Below are 23690 nucleotides of genomic sequence, written 5' to 3' on the forward strand. Positions count from 1 at the left end.
TAGTTTTCAACATCCATTTCACCCTCATTCTAGTGTGTCTTCCTGGACTGAAGAGATGAAAAAATAAACACCTTTTTTCCAAGGCTCCCTTGCAGTTAGGGTTCTGAATATATTTTAGGTATAGCCAGTCAGATGCATATGCGTGGTATTTGAAAGTAAAAGTGAGATATAGATTGGGGAGATATAGATTGAACTTCCACCAATTCTGGTGTTTTTTTTTTTTTTTTTTTCCTTTTGGTTTGTTTTTTGCCTACAAGTATAGTAACAGAGACATTATTCTTCCTTTCCCCTTCACCCTCTGACTGTGGCAGCAAAACTGAATGGCTCATTGTCCAAGCATTAGCTTTATGGGAGTTAAGAAGCCACACACAAGAAAACCATTTTGTTGGTGCAAATTATAGTAACATGGTGGAATTCTGGAACTGGCAGTAACATCAGAGGCTTCCAGATCACAGAGTCTTCTTGAATGTGGAGCTGTCCTGTTTGTGATGACTTCCAAACAAACCACGGCAGTGGAGTGTGGGACTAGGGCTGGAGATTTACTGGTTTTAGTAGACATCGGTGTCTTCCTCTGTGTCTTGGTCCATTGATTAGCTTTAACAGTCATTTTTCAAAGATCATGGAGTCTGTTAATTTAATTCAATAATTTTGTAAACAGTTTAATACTTATAATAAAACACTTCCTATTTAAGCTAGAGTAGTTTAATTCTTTGCAATTAAACATTGTCTGACACACCTACACAGCTCTTGGGGGAAAAAGTGTATATAGTTAATAAGGGACTTCCCCAGTGGCTCAGTGGTAAGCAATCCATCTGTAATGCAGGAGACACAGTTTCGAGCCTTGGGCTGGGAAGATCCCCTGGAGGATGGCTTGGCAACATACTCCAGTACTCTTACCTGAAGAATCCCATGGACTGAGAAGCATTGCAGGCTATAGTCCACAGGGTCGCAAAGAGTCCGAAATGACTAAAGCAACTAACCACGTACTCACATAGTAAGATAATCATAATCAAATTCCTGTTTCTCATCCTTGTCTCTTCACAGATTTGAACTGCATACAGCTGAATGAATGAACTTCAGAAATTTGTTTGATTAAGCTGAAATGCTCTAACCCTGCCTTCTGTATTATGTTTGCCCCATTATTCCTAATTCCAAGAGCTAACTTATCATTTTTGATTTTCAGCATACTTTTAACTGAAGAAATCTAAGCTATTTTCAGACTACAAAATTGAATGACATGTTGTTGGATGAACAAATGTGTATCTTTCTCCTTCCCAATGATATGTCTGATTTTCAGATCTCTGTTTCAACTTTCTTTAATTGGCTGAATTATTTTAAGTTAGTTAAATATATATATTTGAGAGAGTTTAGTGTGATTAAATTCAACAGATTACAGATTTCGATACAAACACAGATTCCAATACAAAGTCTGGACTTCTAAATATTGAATGTTTAATTTGCTGATGAATCACCATGAAATTAAACACCCCAAGTAAAAGATAATATGTTCCTAAGTAACAGATTGTGAAAAAATATAAATTCTAGCAGTACCAGATAAAACCTGTCATAAATCTAAAATTTTTAAAAAAGGCATTATTTCTCTTTCTGGAATTTTGAAAAAGAAAAAAGAGCTGGAAGAGTTATTACCTTTACAGAGAAATAATAATTTTATTTCCTACATTTTTGATGGAGGAGAGGATAAATCAGAAAAGCAGAAAAACATATGGAGTGTAATATCATGCTTATCTAGTGATTCTTAACTTGGAATTGAGGTAATATAGTATTCATAAGTCACACTATACCTTTTAAAGTTGAAACTTCCTCTTTATTCAATTTATTTCTCCATGATTCAATTCTATCATGATGATAAATTTCATCAAGTTCAATATAAATTTTGAACTCTCTATAAGATCACTTGAAATGAAGTTTAAAACATTTTAAAAGACACAAATATCTGAAACTAGAAGCACAGATAACCTGCTATTTTATCACTTTCACACAATTGGGGTTTTCATGGGTGTGTTTTTATTACATTACATTATTATACCCTTCTAGTATTTTTATCACATATAGCTAATAAATCATGTACTTATAGTCACATATGAATATTTTCCCATTTTTATAGTAATAATTTATCATATCCCTTGTGTACCAAATATCATCTAACCATTGTTCTTTTGTGGAACATTTGGGTAGCTTCCAAACTTCTTCTCTTACTTAAAATGTTGACATAAGTATGTTCATTGTTCATGTATATTGTTTCCAACATATTGGAGTAATTCCCCAGAACAGAATCCTAGACGGGAGATTATAGGATCCAAAATTATTGAAATTTTTATACTTTTTTTTTAATTTAATTGTATTTTTAAACTTTACATAATTGTATTAGTTTTGCCAAATATCAAAATGAATCCACCACAGGTATACATGAGTGCCCCACCCTGAGCCCTCCTCCCTCCTCCCTCCCCATACCATCCCTCTGGTGAAACAAAAGTGCTACACTTGATTTTCAAATAGTTTGTACTAATTTTCATTTCCAACAAGAGTGTATAAATCTGAGAGATAGACTGTATTGTTGCCAGCTTTATGTATATCATGGTTGTGGATTCAGAGGCCTAAATTTTAATGATATTTTTGAAATCTATAAGTTTCATATAATGGGACAAGTTACTTAACCACTGAATCTCTATATCCCTATTTATAAAGCAGCTAAAATACTACTTACTTCAGTTTTATGAATTGTTTTCAGACAGCTCCCCTATTATCATCCAACTACTTAAACTATTTTGTTTCTTGGTGGTTTAATATTTCTGATTTTTGTAACTTGTAAGTCTGTTTCCTTTTTTTTTGCTATCCTTCACATTGTTTTATTTTCTGACTTCATTCCTCAAAATTATGTTTACTTATGTGTAATATAAATAGTGGCAGGCAGGAAGCATGAATTCTGAGTCAGCCAATAGCTTTAAGAGTGTAGATTTGAACTTAAATCTGCAGGATGCTTTTCTTAGTAGATAACCCATTTTTTCCAAAATTGATTCTCCAGCGACTTAGTAGTAGTTGTAGTAGGATAATGATAATTTTACTATGCAGATAACATACTCAGTTATCTGATATGATGATTCTAAGATATTCATGTCATACACAATCTAGTTTCCTTACATGAAGTTATAGGATTTAAATCTACCACTGCTGCTGTATGTAGTCAAAGGTTACTGGATGAGTCACAGACTTCCCCCTATTTCCCAGTCTTTATTTAGTCACATTTACAATCATTGAAGGATTCTTCCTATCCGATTTTTGTTACCTGTTAGTTTTTAAAAGCATAACTCTTACCTCCTGTATTCCCTTGTTTTATAACTTAAATTGCACTCAATGGTCACTGCTCATTCAATAGTGAATTTCCTGAATTTAATAAACAGCTCGATTATCTGATGTTATTTATTTATTTATTTATTTTGGTTTCTGAAGATATTTAGGAAGGATTTTATTTTATTTTTTTATTATTTTGTTATTTTATTTTATTTTTAAATTTTACATAATTGTATTAGTTTTGCCAAATATCAAAATGAATCTGCCACAGGTATACATGTGTTCCCCATCCTGAACCCTCCTCCCTCCTCCCTCTCCATACCATCCCTCTGGGTCTTCCCAGTGCACCAGCCCCAAGCATCCAGTATCGTGCATCGAACCTGGACTGGCAACTCGTTTCCTCCATGATATTTTACATGTTTCAATGCCATTCTCCCAAATCTTCCCACCCTCTCCCTCTCCCACAGAGTCCATAAGACTGTTCTATACATATCTGATGTTATTTAAATTGCAAAAATTTTTGCACCATTGCAAGTAATTTATTTTCTAGTAAGGTTAGGTTTTTTAAAAAAAATAATCAAAATGCATAGTGAAATGTAAATATTTTACCATACTTTGAGTTTTTCAAAACTATTAAATTATTCATTCAAAAGTTTTTTTGAATATGCATTATTTACCAAGCACTGTGCCTGCAGGCAACTGGGGATTAATGGTGAGTCCAAAAAGACATTGCATAGGCAGAACACAGGAATTTTAGGACTGTGAAACTATTATGTACAATTTACAATGGTAGATACGTTTTGTCAGAAGACTTAGAATGTAGACATCAACAGTGAATCCTCATTTATTTGTTTTATTTTTATTGAAGTATAGTTGACTTAAAATGTTGTGTTAATTACTATTGTACAGCAAAGTGATTCAGTTATATACATTCTTTTTTATGTTCTTTTCCCTTATGGTTTATCATAGGATATTGACTATGGTTCACTGTGCTATACAGTAAGACATTCTTATTTATCCATTCTGTGTTTAAAAGCTTATATTTTCTAACCCCACCTCCCACTGCATTCATTCCCCAACCCCCTTCCCTTTGGCAACCACCAATCTGATCTCTGTTTTTGATTCTGATTTTGTTTCGTAAATAGGTTAATTTGTGTCATATTTTAGATTACACATATAAGTTATATCATATGGTATTTGTCCTCTTTCTGCCTTACTTCACTTAGTATGATAATCTCCAGGTCCATCCATGTTGCTGCAAAGAGTGAATGCTAACTTAAACACTGGATTTTGACTGGTAATGATGTGTCACTGTAGGCTCATCGACTGGAGCAAATGTCATTCTCTGAGGGGGATGTTGATCATGGAGGAGTTAAGGTTCAGTGTGTGAAGACAGTGGGTACATGAGAACCCTTTTTTCTGCTTAATTTTTCTGTGGATTCAAAAAGTTTCTTAACTGGAAAAAAATAGTAGCCAACATAGTTATTGAATGAAAAACCACACAAATGTACAATTGTGGTTCAGTCAAGCTGCATATTACTAGAGTTCTACAATGTGGGCTAGGACTCAGTGGAGGGAGGCTGGTCAGAGAAAGCGTTAGTAAGGAAGGCAGAGGAGTAGTACGTGCAAACGTGGAGAGTTGAGTGGAGAACGTGTGAACCTGAAAAAAACTCCCCTTAGGCCAACGTGAAGTCTGAGGGTGCATGTGGCTCCATTTGATCCTAGAGGCAAAGGACGGAGCCTAATCTTAGCACTGGCTGGATTAAACAGTTTCGAGCAATGCCAACACATTGAAGGATCTTAAGCAGGGGTGAGAGTGACATGTACATGTATCAAATTTTTGTTTTGAAAAGATACATGCAGCAGTCAAACATTTTTTGCTTTTTTTTTTCAGCATATAAATTAGGTCACTCGTTTGTCCAAAACTCTCCATATTGCACTTAGAGTAACTTGCAGACTGCTCACCACAGCTTACCCAACAAGATCGCTGTGTACTTCTCCAACCTCATCTTATATCTCACATCACTGTGTTCACCACCTTCCAGCAAAACAGCCTCAAAAATTGAGTCACATTCTCGATTTACAGCCTTTGAACTTCTAGTGTCTTTTACCCAGAAGCTCTTTTTACATTTCTTTCTCCAAATGGCCATCTCCTTTTCATCCAAGTTTTAGCTAAACTGCAAAGCTTCCCTTTGTCACTTCCTTAAAGAAACTTTCCCTCCCTTAAGTCACTCTATTTTATATTATTCTGAATTTTATTATAATTATTATTATCACTTATATTTATCACTAAATGAAAGGAAAAGGAAAGTGAAGTCGCTCAGTCATGTCTGACTCTGTGACCCATGGACCATAGCCTACCAGACTCCTCCATCCATGGGATTTTCCAGGCAAGACTACTGGAGTGGGTGGCCTTTCCTTTCTCCAGGAGATCTTCCCAACCCAGGGACTGAACCCAGGTCTCCTGCATTGTAGGCAGATGCTTACAGATCTGAGCCACCAGGGATGCCTATATGAATCACTATATGAAACTATTATTTATCTGTTTAATTGCTTGCTTCACATTGGCATTGAGGAGCACTGTATGATTTATCTTAGTGAATAAATGGTTGTAATATGAAGACAGTTTGGAAAGGGGCTGAAGTAGAAACAGGAGAGCAGTTAGGAGGTGATGCCTGAGTCTGGTAAGAAATGGGGATGGCCTGGATTAGCATGATAGCTATGGGCATGGGGACGGATATGCAGTAGAGAGATCTTTAGAAGATAAAGCCAACAGACTTTGGTGACAGGCTAGTTATAGGTGTGACAAGAAACTCTGTGGGCATTCTCTACTTTAAGGTAGTGATATTTTTCAGTTACTTTGTTTTTGGATTGCTGTTTACTTTTATTGTTGCTATTGTCACTGATTTTGCTCCGTCTATTCTGTCTTCTTGGCAGGTATCTATTTGGTTTATGGACCAAACCTCTTTTGTTCTTTGCATCTGCCTTCTTCTCTCTTACCTTATAGTGAAATTTCCTTATTCATGTACTTTGCATTCTGGGTTTACTTCTCAAGCTTGTACTCCAAAGCACTGGCCTAAATAATTAGCAATATCAAATTTGCTTAATTGTTCCTAATGAATATTTTATTTTAATTACTTTGGTTTTGATTTTATTGCTTTCTTTTTAATAACCAGCATTGCTCTTTTAATGTATTGATAGAAGAAATATTTTATTTTCTCTCATTGATATCTAGAAACTATGTTTAAAAATTATCTTCTTATTTATAAGAAAATCTCTTATGGGAAAGGAATTCATACTGAGCCTTATCATTTGTTTTCTTATTCCAAAGATTTTTCTCCTATCATTTCTTTCCTTTTTGAAAAATGTTTCTTTTGTTTAATCATTCTAGGATTTAAACTGTTTTTAATGGTGCTCTACATTTGCATGGGGATATATCCATCTCTAGACTGTGTATCCAAGTCCAGTGGCTGATGCTGTGAGATAGAGGCCAAACTTTGTGCTGGTACAAGCCTCCACTCGTATTCTCCACACAACACAAACAAATTTTCAGAAGCTTGAGATGAGAGACAAAGCTTCATGTTCGTGACTACAGTTTTTTCATTGAAGAAAAAGATAAAGGAGAAGGAGGCCAGAGGCTATTTTGTTGCTTGCTTGAATCTAGAAAATGGAATTTTGAAGATGGGTCGTTGCACGAAGATGAAAGGAAAGAAAACCTTAGAAAATCCTACTAAAATTCTTGTTTCATACTCCTCATTATTATTGCAAAAAAGAGTCTCTCTTTTCTCATGGTTTCATGGTTACTTTAAGAGAAATTAAGAAAAGGTGATTTTACGTGTTTCCATTCAATTCACAGCCATTCCTAAATTCAAAAATTGGGACTAAACTGACAGTTAGAAGGCAGACACTTCATTACTGCCCTGCTTTCTGTACTGATTCTTCACCTTCAGATACACTTTAAACACTATAATATTTTCCCAAATAATGCTTTTATGTTCCTCTTATGTAACACCTAAGTTCAGCCATGTATTTATATTGAGTTTCAGAAATTCCCTGATAGCACAGTTGGTAAAGAATCTGCCTGCAATGTAGAAGACCCCAGTTCAATTCCTGGGTCGGGAAGATCCCCTGGGAGAGGAAATGGCAAGCCACTCCAGTATTCTTGCCTGGAGAATCCCATGGACAGAGGAGCCTAGGGTCCATGGGGTCACAAGAGTCAGACACCACTGAGTGACTAAGCATGCATGCCACTATTCTTGGGCTTCCCTGTGGCTCATCTGGTAAAGAATCCGCCTGCAATGTGGGAGACCTGGGTTCCATCCCTGGGTTGGGGAGATCCCTTGAAGAAGGGAAAGGCTACTCACTCTAGTATTCTGGCCTGGAGAATTCCAGGGACTGTATAGTCCATGGGGTTGCAAAGAGTTGGACATGACTGAACGGCTTTCACTTTATGCAACACCTAAGTTCAGCCATGTGTTTCTATTGAGTTTCAGAAATTCTATATATAGGGAGCACATATCCCATGGATAATGAATTTGTTTCGGTCAGAAGAGTCTCTTCTTGCCTCTATTTAGTTAATCTCCAGTTTCCTAATCTCCTGAGTTTAGCACTAGGTATAGTTATTAAATTGGCTATTCACAATCAATACTCTGAAATACACTGGCAGTCAGCATTATTAGATTGCATGCACAATTAGCCGCTTTGTGCCCAGAGGTAATTTTATTATAAAGGATACAATTTAATTAATCAAATAAGATAAATAAACAATGTGTAGTTAAGATTTTTAATATTTATGAGACAGTTCAACAGTGATTAGAGGCTCTGCGGTGAGGAAGTATGAAATGCAGCAGGAACATAAGGATGGATATAATTTACTGAATAAATTGCATTTATTTTTTCTATAAGCTGTCACTGCTATCTAAAAATTACACTTAAAAACTGGTTTCAAATATAATTGAATTTGTTCTTAATATGTGTAGTTCAGTGTAAGTCTTTTACAAATGTTAGTTCCCTTCCCTTCTTCATTTTATTTACTTAAGTGTTCTAAAATATATAATTTATTTATATATTAAACAAAATATTATGGGAGTATTTTTTTTTTATAACCAAAGTCCTTAAATGTTTTATCTGATGAGGGGTAAACATAAAAGAGTCCCTTAATAGATACTAGTTAAATTAAAAAAGAAAAGTTACAGTATGAAAGTTAATACAGGTAGAACTGTATTAACTTTTTTTAAAAAAGTATTGTGTACTCAAGTATATTATATGGTTAACCACATATAAGGTGCTAGAAATGAAGTTTTGGAAATATATAGTTTTAAATGCATATATTAGAAAAGGCAAAAAGCCAAAAAATCAATGATAAAACCATCTTACGGAGTTTGAAAAACAGTACATTTTAAGCCCAAATAAACTAGAAAGAAGGGTATAATAGAGATAGCAGCAGTGTTTAATGAATTGAGAAACAAAATATAGGAATAGAGCCAAAGTTAATTCTTTGAAAAGGCCAAAAAATTTGTAAATCTCCTTTGATCAAGAGTCATCAAAATAGAGTGAGAAGGAGAGGACATAACCAAATTATTGAAAGAAAATAATACCACTGATCTCAGAGATATTAAAAAGACAATGCTAGAAAGTGGAAATGCTTTGTAAAGTGGAAATGCAAATCCTGCCCTAGATGAGAATTTTAAAAGTCTTGGCAAGTATCCAAAAGCAGACAGAATCTGAAGGAGAGTTTACTCTTGACAAGTTACAACTACGACAGGTAAGTTTGTGAATGTTTTGTTTGAGAATATGAGCATGATGCCAGGAGTTTACAGCTTTACTAGCTGGAGTAGTAAATGGTAGAGTTTAGTGCAAGAAAAAGCAGTTGGAAACATAAGAAGGCAATTTAAAAAGTAAGAGAATGACAGAAATCCAAGTATAAACTTCATATTTTTGGCAAAATGATAAACAATTTTTGCCCGGGGATAAATGCTGTGGCATCTGATAAAAATGTAAGCAGTGACCAAGAGCAATCTACTTTTAAAAGAGCTGCAATGGGTGGGATTTTTGAGCTTGCTGAATTTTAACTGAGTGTATTCTCTAATCTGCCTGACTTCAGGATGCAGAAAAATGACAGTTCTTTAAAGCATGTGTTTAGAGACTTATTGGAGCTTTCCTGATAGCTCAGTTGGTAAAGAATCTGCCAGAAATGCAGGAGACCTGGGTTCGATCCTGGGTCGGGAAGACCCCCTGGAGAGGGAAAGGCTACCTTCTCCAGTATTTTGGCCTGGAGAATCCTATGGACATACAGCCCATGGGGTCACAAAAACTCAGACATGACTGGGCAACTTTAACTTACTTAGAAACTTATTATGAAATATTTTGGATGAAAATGATATGATGACAGAGATTTTCTTCAAAATAGTACTACGATTGCTTGTTTTTGTTGATCAGTCACTAAGTCATGTCTGATTCTTTTGCAACCCCTTGAACTGTAGCTTGCCAGGCTCCTCTGTCCATGGGATTTTCCAGACAAAAATACTGGAGTGGGTTGCCATTTCCTTCTTCAGGGGATCTTCCCAATTCAGGGATTGAAGCCCTGTGTCCTGCATTGGCAGGTGAATTCTTTACTGCCTAGCCACCAGGGAAGCCCTAGGATTGACTGAAAGTGAAAATGATAGTTGCTCAGTCATGTCCAACTCTTTGCGACCCCAAAGATTGTAGCCCACCCGGTTCCTCTGTCCATGGAATTCTCCAGGCAAGAATACTGGAGTGGATTGCCATTCCCTTCTCCAGGGGATCTTCCTGACTCAGGGATGGAAACTTGGTTTCCTACATTGGCAGGCAGATCCTTTACCTGCTGTTTATATATGGTTTCACATGGCTCCCCTGGTGGCTCAGACAATAAAGAATCTGCCTGCAATTCAGGAGACCTGGGTTCAATCCCTGGGTGAGGGAGATTCCCTGGAGAAGGAAATGGCAACCTACTCCAGTATTCTTGCCTGGAGAATTCCATGGACAGAGAAGCCTGTTGGGCTACAGTCCATGGAGCTGCAAAGAGTCTTTGCAACTAACACACACAGGCACACATATATAAAACAGATTATTCATTATTAAGCCCAATTATTCATTAATTCATAATTATTGAAGACAAGTGTTGAGTAGAAATTCAGTATACTCTTTTGTATATTTCACATGTGTAAATATTTCACAGCACAAAGTTAAATAAAAATATGATAAAATCAAAGATTACAGTTATATTACAATGAAAAGATTAAATAGGGATAAATCAAAAAAAGATCTGCAAGGTCAGTGTGGACAAAGATCAAAGAAGGCCTAAAAAATGAAAGTTATATAATGATCATTAGATTTGATATTGCAAGTGGATAATTCTACCAAAACTGTTTTATATACTCAGCTCTATTCATAACATACCCAAACTGTAAACAAACCTAACGTCCATCAATGGAAGAATGACAAATAAATTGTGGAATACTCACAAGTGAACTTTTAAGAGAAAGCCTGTAATAATATAAATGAATCTTACCAATATACTGTTGAGGGGAAAACACAAAATATAAAAACTCCCTAAGGTTCCCAGAACTAGCAAAATCAATCAGAAGTAAGAAGTTGTTTTTTGGGATTTTTGGAGATTAAGAATATTGACTATAGGAGACACAAAATGAGTCTCCAGTTTTTACTAATGTTTGTTTCGTGACCTGAAATGTGCTTACACAGGTATGTTCAATTTGTGGTAATTCATTCAGCTGTGCATTTATGATTTGTGCATTTTTTCTGTATGTAGGTTAAAAAAATATCTTCCCCTTTGAAAATAGAGTCTTGGCCATTTTGTAATTAAACAATTAGTCAATTAGTAATTGGCATTTTTATAATGCTAGTATGTCTTTGGCAAAGCTTCCTTTGTGTGTTCATGTTAAAACACTTTATGATATTTCTCTGTTTCTTAGTATAGTAAGCAAGCCCATGTATGTATGTATCTCTTCAATACCCACTGAATTAAGACCTCTAGGCCACAAGTATGTTGTCAAGTATTTAAGTTATAAACTTAGCTCTCAAAAGGAAAAGTTTGCTGTAATTTGGTAATTCTCATATGGGTCATTCTAAGAGAATCTCAAAGAATCTGTTCCCAGTATTGGTAAAATTAAATGGGTTGATATCCACGTTTGTTATTTTATTTTTTGCATGAATGTGCATTATATGATAGAGAGTAAGACTGTGGATGGTCACATGATGAGCTCGGGATGGCTGGACTTAGGACTGAGGAAAACACCCTGTTTTGAGGTTGCACCAATTCACATTTGTGTCAACGAGTGAAAAAATAAGAAATGCTTCTGATTTCGATAAGAGATATAATTCATATCCTTGGGTTCTTTATGTGGATAAGACAATATATTTGGGCATATATTTTAATATTATTTAAATAAAATGATTTATAAACGTTTAAGTGTGGAAAATTTGAAAAGTGATTTGGGTAAGAGAATTTTCTCCATCAATAAATGTATCTAGAAGCAAATGAAAAACAAACAGTATAAACTGAGTTATTCATTATTTTCTAAAAGAACTCTGCTGCTGCTGCTAAGTTACTTCAGTCGTGTCTGACTCTGTGCGACTCCATAGACGGCATCCCACCAGGCTCCTCGGTCCCTGGGATTCTCTAGGCAAGAATACTGGAGTGGGTTGCCATGTCCTTCTCCAATGCATGCCTGCATGCTACGTCGAGAAAACAGGATAGCTTTTCAATAGGACAAGAGACAGAATAAGTTAAGTAACTGAAATGTTGCTTCTTCAATTTCCTTCGATCTGCTGATTTTTGAAAAACATAAATAGTTTTAGTTAGCCTCCCAATCTCTGAAAATAACCCAAGAAAGAAATCTAATGATAGAAACATGAAAGCTATTTGATTTTTTTCAGAGTTCACAGAATTTCAGAAAAGGAAGGGTAGAAATAGTTTCTTCTCACTGTTTAGTTTTTTTTTTTTTCTTATTATCATATAGTAATGACAAAAAGCTAAAGAGAATCTGCAAAAATAGCTGCTACACACCACCTTTTGGAAAATAAAACACGTCTTTGTTTTTACTTTTTGGTAACTGGTTTCATTTTGGCTTATTTTCCTCTTTAATTTATGTCTGAAATTCCATTTTCCACACACATACACACATACCCTTGCAACCTCTGCTATACCAATTAAATGCAATCTGACTAGTAAGAATTATTGTCAGACAACAGTGAGGACCATTTTTTTTTTTCCGGTCTCCTGCTCTGATGATTAGAGTCAGAACATAAAATAAAATACAAGAACAATCTCAACCCTTTTCGCCTTAAGAAATCTCCACTACAACTTTTTTTTATAGATCAAAACACAATTGGCGTCTTTTCAGTGCAATCAATAAGTGGAAATAGCTTTAGTGACACGTCTAAAATGAACTTCTAAGTTACATATCCTTTGGAAGATCTGAAATAAATACATGCAAGTCTTGAACATAGCCCAGGAAAAGGAGTCACTGGGGGTGTCTTTTAGTGAGAATTGTAAAATGGGAGAAGCTGTTTTACCTTTCATTCTTCTTAATAGTAAGCATGAAAAACTTTGAAATCAGAACCAGGACACCGTGTACTTTTCTCCTTGCTATAAAAATACATTGTTGCCTATTGCTGAAATGAACCCAGCCATTAAAATACATAGTTAATAAAAATCTTTCAAAAAGGCCACAATGAATATGAATACCATTAACTTCATAGTCATGGGTAATTATGTTTCACAGGCAAATTATATAATACATAAAATATTTCTAAAATTCCTTTTTCAGTTTATTCAGTAAAATTTTTATTAATAATTTATTGTTTTATTTAGGAAAATTGAGGACATTCAGGGACAGAAGCATATGTTCATGCAAACAGAAACATGCTCATGAAGGGCATTGGCATGGGTTTATTTTCAGGAATGTTTCTCCAGAATATCAGGATGCTAAGGAGTTCCAGGGTTATTATGGAGATAAGAATTATCTTGTTCCAATGTTCTTCCTCTCTGCCTTTTGTTTACGTTGTTGTTTTTCAGTTGCTAAGTCGTGTCTCACTCTGCGACCCCATGGACTGCAGCATGCCAGGCTGCCCTGTCCTTCACTGTCTCCCAGAGTTTGCTCAAATTCATGCCCATTGAGTTGGTGACGCTATATAATCATCTCATCTCCTATCACCCCCTCCTCCTTTTGCCTCAGTCTTTCCCAGCATCATGGTCTTTTCCAGTGAGTCAGCTTTTCGCATCAGGTAGCCCACGTATTGGAACCTTAGCTTCAGTAACAGTTCTTCCAATGAACATTTAGGGTTTACTTCCTTTAGGATTGACTGGTTTGATCTCCTTGCTGTCCAAGGGACTCTCAAGTATCTTCTCCAGCATGATTCAAAAGCTTCAATTTGTTTACTTATATTTTCCATAAACATCCCACAATATTAAACTGTGATCTTTTTAAGAGTAAGAACTAGATTTTAATGATTTTTGCATTTCTACTGCCTAGCCCAGTGACTTATACTAAATAAACTTATTCTAAAATAAAATTTTAAATTTTAAAATAAACACTTATTAAGTGTTTACTTGATAAGTGAAGAAATAACAAAAAATAGTCATTCAGTATTCCATTAGCACTTAATTTCCTTTGTCATTCCTCTCAATTTGGGAAAATCAGAGGAAAAAATGGGCTTCCCTGGTGGCTCAGACAGTAAAGAATTTGTCTGTAATGTGGAAGACCCAGGTTTGATCCCTGGGTCAGGAAGATCCTCTGGAGAAGTGAATGGCTACCTACCCAAGCATTTTTGCCTAGAGAATTCCATGAACAGAGGAGCCTGGTGGGCTACATAGTCCGTGGGGTCACAAAGAGTTGGACAGGACTGAGCAACTGACTCTTTCTTTTTTTTCTGGCTATACTGGCATCTGTTCTGATTTTGGATGCACATAAAATACTGATTTTCTCAGAAAAGCTTGAGAGGTTCTGCTCTAGGATTCAGGAATTACTGTTCACAGGACACTTAATGCTGGTGGGTTCATAAATTCCAAACTGAATCTAATAATTTACTTGCATGGGCCAGTGACAGGGATGGCAATCCAGATGGGATAGTCATGGTAATTCAAAAGTCAAAATCATTCCATAAATATAGCTCACTTCTGATTTTCAATCATGCTGCATGTCAGAGCTAGAAATTTCACATATCTCAATGTCAACCATTTCTGCGTTTAGTCTCTGTAGCCATGAAATTTCAAGCTACTTCATGCAAGTAATCAAACTTCTCAAATGGGTGGTTTTAAGATAATATCAATAAAACAGTTCAAATATTTGTAAAATATAATTAGATGGACTGGTATCTATATTTGTGATTTCATACTCTTTCCCTCAGATGGCAATTTTTGTGAGATAATACTAGATTTATAGAAGGCAGTCTTAAAAGCTAGGTAAAAAGACCACCTATTAGAACTCGTAACAGAGTTCTAATCTAGCCTAATTGTGACATTTAGAAATTCCATGGGTGGACCCACTTATAAATTAAAAGGGATGACATTACTAAAATTTCCTGAAGCCCTTTACTGTAAAGTCATTTTATTTTCTGTCAAGCTAGGGGCTGTCATCATTCTGACCCTGTCTTTATGCATTGCTATTTCTACTATATCAATTGTTTTGACCATTCTGTTAGATAGAGCAATTAATCATTTTAATAACAAAAATTAATCAGTTTGATTTGAATTACTTGGTTAATGTATTTGCAAGTGTTAGTTGCTGATGACTATAGTTTAAATCAAAATGCTTGATTCATTACTTCTTAAATTAAAATGTAATGGAAGCTTCCTTGTAAAAGACAAAAATGCCAGCTATAGGTAGGAAATTGACAGATGGTGTCAGGGAAACCCTCCTACTGAGATCCTTACTCCTGCCCTGAAGGTCTGGCTTCATCAGGAAAAAGAATGTCAAAACCATTTCATTAAACAAAAGGAGCTGCCAGGACTTACCAAACAACAACAAAATCCCCAAAAAACAAAAATGAAAGAAAGTGAAATAAGAGTTTCCCTTGCTAGGCTGTGAGCTTCCTAAGGAAGACCTAAGAAGTCTAAGACCGAAGTCCCTTCCCTAAGCAGGGCCCTTGTCTATTTTACTTACTGCATACCCCACGCACTGCACCAAAACAAAGCAGGTATTCAACAACTATCACATGGATACATAAATGAATGATTAAGAAATGATAACTGAGATCCAGACAAAACACACAGAAAATCAGATCAGGGACAAACAAGTTGCGGATCTGTCTGACAATCTGGGTCACAATCAGAGTCAGGCTGTGAGTCAACCAAGGAACATTGAATGAGAACGGGAAGGAGAGCATGGTGAGGAGCACTCAGCAGGGGAGATCAAGTGATGCTATAAGGGCTTTAAGGACTTTATTGCCCTTGATGACTATTGCTCCATCTTCCTTCTAAATGACCCTTGCTTGGGGGTAGCCTCCTAAGATTAGTAGAAGAGAAAACAGAAACATTTCAGAGCCAAGTGAACTACATACAGGTTCAAGGTTGCTTATTTATTAAGAGTGCATTGAGGGGTTATCATTAGTTCACACCGCACTATGCATTCTAGAGGTAGAGTTTTTCAATATCAAACTGATAGTTGAGTATATGTTTGAGAGGAGCCATATCTTAGAAAGAAATAAATGTGTGCCCATAACTTCAGAAATGATTTCTTTTTTCTCATTTACCACCCTCCCCCAACTATTCCTGGTGTATCAAGGGAACTTTCCCATATAAAAGTCTTATCTTGGACTTCTTTTAACTGTTTTTCTCTAAGGCCAAAATAGTTTTCTGCAGTGGTAATCAGACTCTCATAGTCACTGGATGATGCAAAAACGTATTAGCGGTTGAGTCTGACTCTTAACCATTTCTGATAACGACACTGAAGAGTTAATGATTCTAATGTATGTTAAAATACCTTGGTATTCTGAAAAGAGACAAATGGTTCTAAAACAAATACAGCTGTTGCTGGCCTGAGAGTTCTATATTGATGTGCTCTCTTCCCAAATTGTTGATACTGATCATTATTTAGACAGAAGTAGTGCTTGATCTTCGGAGAAGGCAATGGCACCCCACTCCAGTACTCTTGCCTGGAAAATCCCATGGACGGAGGAGCCTGGAAGGCTGCAGTCCATGGGGTTGCTGAGGGTCGGGCACGACTGAGCGACTTCACTCTCACTTTTCACTGTCATTCATTGGAGAAGGAAATGGCAACCCACTCCAGTGTTCTTGCCTGGAGAATCCCAGGGATGGTGGAGCCTGGTGGGCTGCCGTCTATGGGATCGCACAGAGTCGGACACGACTGAAGCGACTTAGCAGTAGCAGCAGCAGTGCTTGATCTTCGGAGAAGGCAATGGCACCCCACTCCAGTACTCTTGCTTGGAAAATCCCATGGATAGAGGAGCCTGTTAGGCTGCAGTCCATGGGGTCGCTAAGAGTCTGACACGCCTGACCGACTTCAGTTTGACTTTTCACTTTCATGCATTGGAGAAGGAAATGGCAGCCCACTCCAGTGTTCTTGCCTGGAGAATCCCAGGGACGGGGGAGCCTGGTGGGCTGCCGTCTATGGGGTCGCAGAAAGTCGGACACGACTGAAGTGACTTAGCATAGCATAGCATGGTGCTTGATCTTAAGGGTATTTTATATCTGGAAAAAAGAGCACCCCCCCCCCCCCCACCCCGCCACCAGTGCCTGTCCTATGTAACTAAATTGATAACATAAGGGATATTGATCATTCATTTAATTGTGAAATTTTTCAGAAGATCACCTGTGACCTCTAAACAATTAGACACTTTTTTGCTTTGATCTCACTTGATTTCTTAGCAAGTTTAAACACAACTGACCATTTGCTTCTTTTTCATTAGCTCTTTTACTTTCTTTGATCCCTCACACGCCTGATATCCCCCCCCCCCCCATCAAGCTGATCTCTCCTTGTTATTCTCCTTGATGATTCTTTTGCTTCAGCTAAACCTCTATATGCTGAATGTACCAGGTCACAGGTAATCTCTCCCTTCATATCTCTTCTTGTTTCCTCTTCTTTCCCCTTTCTGGAAATTTGTCCATTCATGTAGTAGAAAGGTTTTATATACCAGCCCTGTGATTGCCCCCTTGTGTCTTCAGCTCTGATCTCCTAATTAGACTGTAAACTCACTTAGCCTATTGTTTATTTGACTTATTCTCTTAGATATCCACTAGGCATCTCAAATTTGATTTTTAGCTGAAACACACTTCTTTATTTCCCACTTTCAAATCTCTTCTTTGTCCAGGTTTTCCCTTTTAAAAATGTATTGTTATTGTTATTACTTGATAAATGGCACCACTATGCATCCATTTGACCAGGCCCGATATGAGAATCATCATTTTCCTTCCCTCCATGTCTGATCAATCAGGAAACTCTGCCAGCCCTGCCTCTAAAATAAGTCTACTTTCCTCCTGCTTCACTCTTACGACCTTAGTCTGAGTTATCATAATTTCTTGCATGGATTATTGCAATAACCTCCTGATTTGACTCCTGACCTTTCTCCTCTTGCCCTTTCATTCTGCATGGAACAGCAGCCAGAGTAATATCTTAAAAAATGTAAATCAGACATTGTCAGTCTCCTCCTAAAATTGCCCTGATGGCTTTTTATTGTATTTGAAATAAAATACAAACTCTTCTCATGATCTATTTATCCCTTTATAATCTGTTTCTGCTCACCTAATTCTGACTGCTTTAAATTCTACTTATACCACTGTTCATCAAGGTCTAGTTACTCCATCTCCTTCTGTTCCTTAAAGGGACTTTGCATTTCTGCATGTATTGTTAGCCATATATACTGTTACCTACATATATTATTTTACTTACTTGTATTTATTTATTTATTTTCTCCAATTAGGATGAAGTATTCATAACAGCAAAACCTTTTCTCTCTTACTCACACATTCAATTCAGGAAAAACAAGAGAGCTGGCCCAAAACACTGTCTCCACTATTTTCAAAATGGCACACCGTTAGTGCTTTTAAAGTAACTGCTTTCAACATTGCAGGTAAAACTGCAATGTGAGCTAGAAAAATTACCCAGAGGACTGACAGGATAAGTACATAACGCTTAAAACTAGTCTCATTACTTTGGTGACAAAAGCGTGTACTTGCTTCACTCACTATGCTCGGAATTACACTGTTGGTAAATATAACAATATTGTGATTGGGATGCAATACAGGAGGGGGACAGTGAGGCGATGAAACATTAAGTTTTAGGGGTTAGTATGTTTTATAAATATTTAGTTGAGGATATCTTATTTATTTATTTTTAAATTTTATTTTATTTAACTTTACAATATTGTATTGGTTTTTTATTTATTTTTTTTTTTATTTTTTTTTTAAATTTTATTTTATTTTTAAACTTAACATAACTGTATTAGATTTGCCAAATATCAAAATGAATCCGCCACAGGTATACATGTGTTCCCCATCCTGAACCCTCCTCCCTCCTCCCTCCCCATTCCATCCCTCTGGGTCGTCCCAGTGCACCAGCCCCAAGCATCCAGTATCGTGCATCGAACCTGGACTGGCAACTCATTTCATACATGATATTTTACATGTTTCAATGCCATTCTCCCAAATCTTCCCACCCTCTCCCTCTCCCACAGAGTCCATAAGACTGTTCTATACATCGGTGTCTCTTTTGCTGTCTCGTACACAGGGTTATTGTTACCATCTTTCTAAATTCCATATATATGCGTTAGTATACTGTATTGGTGTTTTTCTTTCTGGCTTACTTCACTCTGGATATACAAGCAACTCCTACAGCTCAACTCCAGAAAAATAAATGACCCAATCAAAAAATGGGCCAAAGAACTAAATAGACATTTCTCCAAAGAAGACATACAGATGGCTAACAAACACATGAAAAGATGCTCAACATCACTCATTATCAGAGAAATGCAAATCAAAACCACTATGAGATACCATTTCACACCAGTCAGAATGGCTGCGATCCAAAAGTCTACAAGTAATAAATGCTGGAGAGGGTGTGGAGAAAAGGGAACCCTCTTACACTGTTGGTGGGAATGCAAACTAATACAGCCACTATGGAGAACAGTGTGGAGATTCCTTAAAAAACTGGAAATAGACATGCCTTATGATCCAGCAATCCCACTGCTGGGCATACACACTGAGAAAACCAGAAGGGAAAGAGACACGAGTACCCCAATGTTCATCGCAGCACTGTTTATAATAGCCAGGACATGGAAGCAACCTAGATGTCCATCAGCAGATGAATGGATAAGAAAGCTGTGGTACATATACACAATGGAGTACTACTCAGCCATTAAAAAGAATACATTTGAATCAGTTCTAATGAGGTGGATGAAACTGGAGCCTATTATCCAGTGTATTGGTTTTTTAAAAAAGACGAGGAGTCAATGACAACAGTAAGCTCTGAAGTGGTAAGGTGAAGAACAGAGGTAGGGTTTTTTTTTTTAAGGGGAGGGAGAGGGCAGAAAAAGAGAATGTGGGAGAGTAATGCTGGTAAGTTTCACTTATATCATATTTTTAAAATCTACATGCATCTATGCAATTATGAGATAGTATATATTTATAAACAATCTTTGCTGCCTATATTTTGTTTAAAATAACAGTGTCATATTTGGCCATTGAATTATATAAGGTTTTCAATTATTTTCTTTTATTTGGCTGCAGTGGATCTTAGTTGTGGCACACAGGATCTTTTGTTGCATCATGTGAATCTTTAGTTGCAGAGCATACACCTCTCACTGTGGCGTGGGGGCTCAGTAATCACCACGCAAGGGCCCAGTTGCTCTGAAGCATGTGGGAACTCAGTTCCCTGACCAGAGAGTGAACCCATGTACCCCACACTGAAAGGCGGATTTTTAACCACCATGGTGGTCTTGAAGGTTTTAATTATTTTCTGATCATAAAAGCATACATTTGATACTCCCATTAACAAGATATTGATTCTTTTTTGGTGACAAGATGCCATCTTTTTAAAACTTCAATTTATAATGTACTATAAAATAGTATAACTGCTATTGTGCCCATGTATTCTGTGTTGTTTCTACATATAAAACTAGTTGTCAGAATTTGCCTTGATTTATTTTAATTAAAAATGCAGTCATGTGATGATTGCTTCAGAATTTGATTAATCCCTATTCACTTATATCTTTAAGGATATTCCATTTTTGATTGTAAGTTGTCATTTTGAATAAGATAGATTTAGCAAAAACTTTGTGCTCTGACACTCTTGAGTGTAGCTCTGGAGTGATCTTGACCTTATTCTTTAGTCAAACCTTGATCATTGGCATCACTGTGGTCAGTAGGATCTCTGCATTGCTATATCCATTGGACAGTCTCAGGCCTCACCATTCTGAATTTCTTAGCAGCTTTTGTTTGACTCAGTATAACACACCATCTTAAAATTCTTTTCTTGGCTTTTGAACTTCTTCGTGTCTCCTGTAGTTTCTTTGGCCATATCCTCTTTCTTTCTTCTGTTCCAAATGGTGAGGGACTCTAGGGCTCAATCCTCAGACATCTTTATCAATACTCAATGATCTCGGCTAGCACATGTATAAAAATCCTTAATATACTGATGAATTTCAGAGTGATAGCTCTATCTCTAAACTTTCTCTTAAGACTTAATTGATAACTTTTCTGAAATAAAAATGTTTATAAAATTTAACAAATCAAACCCAGAATCTTTAATATCTTTTTTTTCTCTAAAATATGCTCTTCTCCATGACTTCCTTATGTATGTGAGTGATTTGTCATTCACCCAGTTTCTTGGGTCAAATAGCTCTGGAATTACCTTTGACTTCTCTCTTTTTCATAGTCCACATCCAATTCATAATCAAATCTTGTCACACTTCCACTCAAAATATATCTTAAAAGCTCATGTTTCATCGATTCCATTGCTACTGTTCTAGTTAAGAGCAAAGTCATCATCCACTAGGTCGGAAGGACTGTTTTTCCACTGATCTCCTGAGGTCCTCTCTAGAGTCTATTCTTTACCCTCTAGAGCAAGAGACCCTTGTAAAATATGAGTCAGGTCCTGACTTGACTTTCTTTGTTCATAATCCTTTCATGGTTTTTCCTTATACTGAAGATAAAATCTAAAGTCCCTGTGGTTCCCAAGACTGACTCCACCCAACCTGTTCTTGTCCTGGCCATTTTCCTTCATCACACTACCACTCTCCCTGTTGTTCACTGCTATCTCACCAATACTACTCCTGTTCTGTTCTTTGAACAAGGTCAGGATGCTTTTAAGTAAGAGTCTTTGAGTTCGCTATTCTCTCTGCCCCCCACCCCCTATCTCTCATATGATCATGTCAAATGTCACAACCTCAGGAACTGTGATTCTTCAAACCTCTATAGTCAACAGAGTCGATGCTACCTTCTTGAGCAGTTCTTTTTGCAGAGTATACATCAGCAACTGAAATTATACCACATATTTATTTGTTAGCTTCTTTATTGTTGGCATTCCCTACTACAACATAAGCATCATGAAGATGAGGACTTCAAATTGCTTATTGTTTTATCCCTAGCATCTAGCTGAGTGTCTGTTACTTGGTATGCCTCCAATAAATATTTGTTGAATGAATGGTGATTTATATTTAGAAAGAGAAGGATTGTGCACAAATCTAGATCTTATGTGATCTCTGGAGAAGCTGTTATTACAGGTGAATCATGGTGGGAATATGAAAAAGCTGAAAGTGAAAATCACTCAGTCGTGTCTGACTCTTTGAGACCCCATGGACGCATGGAGTCCATGGAATTCTTCAGGCCAGAATACTGGCGTGGGTAGCCTTTCCCTTCTCCAGGGGATCTTCCCAACCCAGGGATCAAACCCAGGTCTCCCACATTGCAGGCAGATTCTTTGCCAGCTGAGCCACAAGGGAAGCCCAAGAATATTTGAGTGGGTAGCCTACCCCTCCTCCAGCATATCTTTCCAACCCAGGAATCGAACCAGGGTCCCCTTCGGATTCTTAACCAACTGAGCTATCAGGGAAGCACTGATAATAGCTGTTATTACAGGTGAATCATGGTGGGAATATAAATGTCACACTATTAGTACAGACAGGGGAAAAAAGTTGAAGATCTGGCTGTGTGAGAGGAGCACCACTTTGAGATGTAGAAGCCTGAATCCTCACTGTTCTGTACAACAGAATACACTCTGACTTTCTATAAGTACATACACCAGATGTTCTGATTCAATGTTCTAGTTGGACCTATGCTTGTGTAGTTGTTTTACATTGGGTTCCATAGAAGCAGTCCTGGAGGGATTTGATCATTGTGATTTATTGAGAAGGCTTGCAGGTAAATATCTATAAGGAAGGGAGGAGAAGAGGATGGGGAAAGAGAGGGAACTGAGCAAGAATGGGGTCCCAGATAATCTAGCCTTGGTCTGATGTGCACGACAAAGGCTCCGGATAATAATGTGCACCATTAAGTTGTTTCCTTCTTGAATCAAGGGAGGAGTTTCAATCAGTGTAATTGACCTAGGGTTGCCCAATTATGAGGAGGGTATCTTTTCAGGTAATAACGGTGCAGGACAATTCTCAATATACAGCCAACGTTCTCAGCAGTTGGGGGATGTCGCCCTGGCCCAGTGAAGGGGAGCTGGGCATGCCACTCCCATGTTTCCTACAGAGGGACAAAAAGGGGTTGACTGTGAAGCATATTCACTCATTCAACAAATACTTATTGCATTCACAGCCCTTAGATTCACTGGTAAACAGACATGGTCCCTGCAGCATGGATAGTGAGAAAAAGAGATTTTAATAAAACAAACATGTGATCCTGGTATGATGCATATTAAATTATTGCCAAATAATGAATTGAAGCAAAATTATAGAAATAAATCCATGATACTTATAAGTAATGTTTTTCTATAAATGTCCTTTGCTGTAACTCTTAGGAAGATAGTATAAACTCCAAGTCACAGTAATCTTTATCGAAAGCAAGTTGTATATTAATCAAATAACTCTTAGGCATTATTTGAAAACACAAATAAAGAAAGGTGATTTTTAGCCTGGAAACTATGTTGGTATACAAGTCTTATATTACATCATTGTTCAAAAATCAAGATGATTTTCTGTAAGTGGGAGTTTAAACAGAAGAAAAGTAAACATTAAAAGTTTAAAGACAGTTAAGATCTTGGATTGGATGTTACTTCTTTGTATTTTATAAGTTACCCCCCTAATCCTATGCCTCACTAGCAAAGGGAAGAATAAGAGCAGGATGAAAGCGTGGGATCTAGTTTTTGTGGCATACTCCAGTTCACAAACTGCCCGCAGACCTTGAGTCCATGTGGAGGCTAAAATTTTACTGAAGTCAATGAATT

General features: G+C 36.8%; 1 protein-coding gene across 1 annotated transcript in view; it reads right to left on the bottom strand.

Moving 5' to 3' along the window:
* Positions 1-23690, bottom strand: part of CNTN5 (contactin 5) — a 649216-nt gene that overhangs the window by 23864 nt on the left and 601662 nt on the right. The window lies entirely within an intron of this gene.

Source organism: Bubalus kerabau, chromosome 15 (genome assembly GCF_029407905.1).
Source record: "Bubalus kerabau isolate K-KA32 ecotype Philippines breed swamp buffalo chromosome 15, PCC_UOA_SB_1v2, whole genome shotgun sequence".
Taxonomy (NCBI): Eukaryota; Metazoa; Chordata; class Mammalia; order Artiodactyla; family Bovidae; genus Bubalus; species Bubalus kerabau.